This window comes from Silurus aristotelis (assembly GCF_946808225.1).
Source record: "Silurus aristotelis genome assembly, chromosome: 10".
NCBI lineage: Eukaryota > Metazoa > Chordata > Actinopteri > Siluriformes > Siluridae > Silurus > Silurus aristotelis.
The window spans coordinates 2,014,833-2,021,588 of record NC_139583.1 but is presented as its reverse complement, the minus strand read 5'-3'; the positions used below and the strand labels follow the sequence as shown (position 1 = coordinate 2,021,588).

General features: G+C 45.4%; 1 protein-coding gene across 2 annotated transcripts in view; it reads right to left on the bottom strand.

Annotated features, from left to right (window-relative positions):
• Nucleotides 1-6,756, bottom strand: part of unc13c (unc-13 homolog C (C. elegans)) — a 174,689-nt gene that overhangs the window by 161,390 nt on the left and 6,543 nt on the right. The gene's annotated exons all lie outside the window — the stretch shown is intronic.

Below are 6,756 nucleotides of genomic sequence, written 5' to 3'. Positions count from 1 at the left end.
CTGACCTGCGGCCGTATGTCTTGGACACTCGGGTAAAGAGAGGGGCGGAGCTGTCAACTGATCACCACCTGGTGGTGAGTTGGATCCGATGGCGGGGGAGGAAGCTGGACAGACTCGGCAGACCCAAGCGTACTGTGAGGGTCTGCTGGGAACGTTTGGCCGAGCCTCCTGTCAGAGAGATCTTCAACTCCCACCTCCGGCGGAGCTTTGACCAGATCCCGAGGGAGGCCGGAGATATTGAGTCCGAGTGGACCATGTTCTCCACCTCCATTGTCGAAGCGGCCGCTCGGAGCTGTGGCAGTAAGGTCTCCGGTGCCTGTCGAGGCGGCAATCCCCGAACCCGGTGGTGGAAACCGGAAGTAAGGGATGCCGTCAAGCTGAAGAAGGAGTCCTACCTGGACTGGTTGGCTTGTGGGACTCCTGAGGCAGCTGACGGGTACCGGCAGGCCAAGCGAACTGCAGCCCGGGTGGTTATCGAGGCAAAAACTCGGGCCTGGGAGGAGCTCGGTGAGGCCATGGAGAAGGACTATCGGCTAGCCTCGAAGAGATTCTGGCAAACCGTCCGGCGCCTCAGGAGGGGAAAGCAGTGCCCCACCAATGCTGTTTACAGTAGAGGTGGGGAGCTGTTGACCTCAACTGGGGATGTCGTTGGACGGTGGAAGGAATACTTCGAGGATCTCCTCAATCCCGCCGTCACGTCTTCCATTGAGGAAGCAGAGGCTGAGGGCTCAGAGGCGGACTCGTCCATCACCCAAGCTGAAGTCACCGAGGTAGTAAAGAAACTCCTCGGTGGCAGGGCACCGGGGGTGGATGAGATCCGCCCTGAGTACCTCAAGTCTCTGGATGTTGTGGGGCTGTCTTGGCTGACACGCCTCTGCAGCATCGCGTGGCGGTCGGGGACAGTGCCTCTGGAATGGCAGACCGGGGTGGTGGTCCCTCTTTTTAAGAAGGGGGACCGGAGGGTGTGTTCCAACTATAGGGGGATCACACTTCTCAGCCTACCTGGGAAAGTCTATGCCAGGGTACTGGAGAGGAGAATACGGCCGATAGTAGAACCTCGGATTCAGGAGGAACAATGTGGTTTTCGTCCAGGCCGTGGAACACTGGACCAGCTCTATACCCTCTACAGGGTGCTGGAGGGTTCATGGGAGTTTGCCCAACCAGTCCACATGTGCTTTGTGGATTTGGAAAAGGCATTCGACTGTGTCCCTCGCGGCGGCCTGTGGAGGGTGCTCCGGGAGTATGGGGTCGGGGGCCCTTTACTAAGGGCTGTCCGGTCCCTGTATGACCGAAGCAGGAGCTTGGTTCGCATTGCCGGCAGTAAGTCAGACTTGTTCCCGGTGCATGTTGGACTCCGGCAGGGCTGCCCTTTGTCACCGGTTCTGTTCATAATTTTTATGGACAGAATTTCTAGGCGCAGCCAGGGGTCGGAGGGTGTCCGGTTTGGTGACGACACGATTTCGTCTTTGCTCTTTGCAGATGATGTTGTCGTGTTGGCTTCATCAGACCAGGACCTTCAGCATGCACTGGGACGGTTTGCAGCCAAGTGTGAAGCGGCTGGGATGAGAATCAGCACCTCCAAATCCGAGGCCATGGTCCTCAGTCGGAAAAGGGTGGCTTGCCCACTTCAGGTTGGTGGGGAGTCCCTGCCGCAAGTGGAGGAGTTTAAGTATCTTGGGGTTTTGTTCACGAGTGAGGGAAGGGTGGAACGGGAGATTGACAGACGGATCGGTGCAGCTTCTGCAGTAATGCGGTCGATGTACCGGTCTGTCGTGGTGAAGAAGGAGCTGAGCCGCAAGGCGAAACTTTCGATTTACTGGTCAATCTACGTTCCTACTCTCACCTATGGTCATGAGCTCTGGGTCATGACCGAAAGGACAAGATCCCGGATACAGGCGGCCGAAATGTGCTTCCTCCGCAGGGTGGCTGGGCGATCCCTTAGAGATAGGGTGAGAAGCTTAGTCACTCGGGAGGAGCTCGGAGTAGATCCTCTGCTCCTCCACATCGAGAAGGGTCAGCTGAGGTGGCTCGGGCATCTGTTCCGGATGCCTCCTGGACGCCTTCCTGGGAAGGTGTTCCGGGCGCGTCCCACTGGGAGGAGACCCCGGGGAAGACCTAGGACACGCTGGAGAGACTATGTCTCCCGGCTGGCCTGGGAACGCCTTGGTGTCCCCCCGGAAGAGCTGGAAGAAGTGTCTAGGGAGAGGGAAGTCTGGGCATCTTTGCTTAGACTGCTGCCCCCGCGACCCGGCATCGGATAAGCGGGAGAAGATGGATGGATGGATGGATGGATAGATAGACAGACAGACAGACAGACAGACAGACAGATAGATAGTGTCAAATTATTCTACCTACAATATACTAAATATTTATTTAATAAATATTTAATAAATCTCAGCAGAAATAAGACTTCATTTATTAATTATAAATATATAATTTATATATTTTGGTAAAATTTTCCCCCCCAAAAAATGAATGAAATAAACCTGATCATTCAAGAATCATGTACAACATTCCTACATTAAGCCACGCCCCCTAAATGATGACACACTCACTATAACTTCATTCTGCCATTCAGAAACTTCTCCTTTGTGTAAATTATTTGTTCATGGACCCACAGGGAAAGGCACTAATGCCATCAGTACCCTGAACCTCTCCAGTTCTTGAGCAGATCAATCCCCAGATCTCCAATGCTCTGCTCGTTAGCATCTCTTTTAAAGCTAATGGCTACTCCAAGCAATTAGCAGAATCTTTTCAGAAGAGCGTGAAGAGATTTTCAATATGTCGTGTATTTATAAATTCGTTAATAGGCAGATGTGAGATTATAAGTGCCTTATGTACACATCTCAGATTTCAATTAAAGTTTAATGATTGTCTCATTAAAAGGGCTATAAATCCTAAACATAGATCGTTAACGTGAATGCTAGATGGTAAAATTTCATAACACGGCTAACGTTTGAAGAGGAGCTAACCCTGGAACATGATTAGGAACACTGCTTAAAATAATGTTCTAAATGTACCTTAAATATTGATTATTTTTAGTGAAACCAAACTTAACGCAGAGCATGAAAACAAAATATTCTTGTACATGTTTTAAAGTAATTCTGGTGTTTTAAATGACGTAAATCATCAGGACACCAAACGGAACTTTTGCTATGTTTCCACACGGACGGTTTTAATTGCCGGACGTGGTGGATTTTGGTGCTGATTTGAAGCTTGGCATAAAATAAATGTTTTGTGAATACAACAAATTTTTCGGATAAGTGTTTTTTTTTATATCCCGGTAAAGAAAAGACGTTGTGAATAAAAGTGTGTTGCGTTAAAGGTTTTAATTTCGGCTTTTTTATTTATTTATTTATTTATTTATTTATTTATTTATTTAAACTTTTAATAAAAAATGGTCAAACAAAAATGCACGCTGCATTAATTGTGCAATATTATTTAGTGTATAGTATGAATTAGTGGCATTTTATATATATGTACTGATGTAGGTGAGGTGAGGAAGTCTGGGGTTCAGTCAGCGTTCATATTTTTTTTCTTTTCAATAGGGTTGAGGTCAGAGCTCTATAGCAGGAGATCTTTCACACATTTTCAACCCATGTAAAGTAGATCTTCATGAAGACGACTTTAAGAGCATTGCCATGCTGGAACATGTTTGGATCTCCTAGTTCAAGTAGTGATGAGTTGTTCAGGAACGCTTCGATCATTTTAAGTCTTTAATGTGCCTCAGAAGAACGAGTCTTCTCGAAGAGCGAGAGCATGGCGTAGTAGTTTACCTCTCAAATCTTTGAATCCGAGTCGTTTGTTTTTTTACCATGTGACTCTTATAGACTCTGTGAAGGTGATTAAAGGACTAAGGGATCGAAATGAACCAAATGACTCCAAAAAAGATTTGTTCATTTTGATGTCATTAAAATGATCCGATCTTCACATCACTACAAGGGAAGAAAAAATGACGTCCAAAGCTGTCCAAAAGACAATTATGTGCCTCTAATGATGTGCTAACAGTTTGGAGAAGAACCGCATATGGCTGGAAATGTCGAGTGCCCGAAAAAATGTTGTCCATACTGTGTGTGAGGATTAAACACAGACCAAACTGCCTGAGGTTTACTGTCTATAAAGCAGCTACTGAAAACTCGAGTATACGTTAAATCTTTACACACGACTGGGGATTCACTTTTTCAGTAAGAAACACACATAAAAGTATAAAAACAAGGAATAAAAGCTGAACGAGAAATCTGGCCTTTTTGTTCCAACATTTTCTGACCGGAGTGTTTATTTTGAGCCTGTTTAACCTGGTTAGCAAAAACCCCCTGGGAGTGTGGATTAGCATTCGAGTACAGTAGTAGCTGAGTGATGATTAACCTACAGGAAGAACAATCCCTTCGAGACATTGCTGCGAAAAAAAACAAACACTTTTCAAACGTCTGGAAGAGCTTTAACACTGTGTCATATCTTGGTTTTCTACCTTTTCTCCTCTCTGTTTCTTTCGCGAAGGAAACGCGAAGATGGTCGAAGATTTCACCTCCTTCCTGGCTCTTTGAGATTAAACAGCAGGGGGAGCACTGATACACAGTACAAGACGTGTTTTACGCTGAACAGTGGGAACTGTTCAAAGCGTGGAAACTGGATTTATTTTTCAATACACTCCTCTGCTACCTTTATACACTCATCCCAGGGTTTAACCAACGCTTGGAAAGATTTGTCAGTACACCTAAACCAACCTAGAACATCCTGCTTCACTTGGAACCACCACGACCACCATAGGATTGTCACTGATGGCCACCTTTAAAACTTTGACATATTTTGAAAATCATTCTGTCCTAGGGCCAATTCATATATTTACCATCCGCCTAGGGGCTGCTTCAGGGATACAAAGGAAACCAAAGAAGCCAGTGGACCCTTATAGGACAATTGGATGACATGCACAAATGCTTGAGTTCAGGTTTGGACCAGGGACTGTCGAGCTCTGAGGTAGCAAAGCTACATGCTGGATCAGTGTGTTTTCATTCAGCTGCTCTATCCTCAGAACACTGAAAGGAAGAACTCTGGATACAATGGAAGTCCATTGCAAGGGTCTATTCCAGGGGTGTCTCAAAGGGCCACTGTGGGTGCAGGTTTTCATTCCAATCAGGCAAGTCCATACCAAATTTTACGACAGCCCTTAGTGGTAAAGATTGGACACACCTGATCTATGCACATGCTCATTAACCATAGCAGAAAAAAAAAACTGAAGTGACACTTTGAATGAAACCAGACTTAAAAGGGGACCCTCTTTTGGACAGTGCTAAGTGTCTTCACAGGGACTTGAGAGACTGATTAAGGTTCTATGTTACTGATTGGAAGGTCAGGGGTTTAAGCCCTGGTATTGCCAAGCTGCCACTCTTGGGGCCCTTGAGCCAGACCCTTAGCCCTCATTGCTCCAGGGGCACTGTGACACAGCTGACCCTGCGTTTTAGCCCCAGCTTCCTAACATTGCTGGAAAATAAGAAGGAAGAATTCCACTGTGTTGTAAAGTACATGTGACAAGTATAAATCTTCTTTCTCAATTTGATGCTATAAACATTCTGCCTATCTGTTTTCCATTTAAGAACCTCCAAAGTCATCTTTGCAGGCATGTGACCCTCTCTCAGCACTGCATCTTTCACTCAATGTACATCCACTCATTCTAAAAGAACTCCCACAAAAACTCATATCCTGCCCTGATTAAGTGTATTTGCCTCAACACAAAATAAGTACATGAGAGTCTGTTGTGATGCTTTGGCTGCTCTAAAACTGTTCATCAGGTCCAAAATAAGATGAGTTTGATGTATCAGAGTAAAAAAGGAGGATATATTTGGAAAGATAAGATCTCGATTTGTAAAACAGAGCAGTGTTCGATCATTATTCCTGCCAGAGATGAGAGCGTGCCGTGTGAAGTCGCAGTGCTTTCTGAATGTATGTCTCACATCTAGGTCAAGAGCTGGCAGATTGTAGAGTGAGTAAGGCAGAGTGGAAATTCCCATGTTGTCTAGATTGACTGTAATAAACTCCACACTGCTCAAGCACTCTCAACCAAAGCATACTGTCAAGTTTGTTACATTCACATAATGCAGTTTGGCGCTTGCATTTAGACACTAGTCTATCGGTGGCTGAAAGGAGACCCCAGAGACCTAGCATCTACCTTTTCCCTGGATTAATCTATAAATCATCAGTGAAACGCAATTTTACTTAATAGGGGCAACAATAAGTCTATTTGCTGTAAATGCGTTTGCGCTGCTTTTAGTTTGTTTTGCCTTTACAAATTTACATTAACTGCATTTGGCAAACTAAATTAACTTTATCCAGGGCGACTTACAACCCGAGCAGGTAAGGGTTAAGGGCCTTGCTCAAGGGCCCAGCAGTGGCAGCTTGGTGGTGCTGGGATTTAAACTTGTGATCTTCCGATCCAGAGACCAACTACAGAACTACCACCTCCCTGCCTTCACACTGCACATAATTAAACAAACATAAAAAAAAAGGTAAAATGTTGGAATTGGGCTTATCTACACTAAAGTTAAACAAACCTTTACCATGTGTATAAAAATCAGAAAAATCACTCAGCCAGCACAAAAGAAACAACTAGATAAGCGTTTAAGTGGCTAACTTAAAAGTCTGTGGTTATTTCCTTCTTTTTATTTTGATTGCTCCAAATCTTGAGAACACTTTCCTTTTATGTTTCCATTCAGTTTGCACCCCAGGGTTTAGTTTAGGAACTACAAGACCTACTGACACATG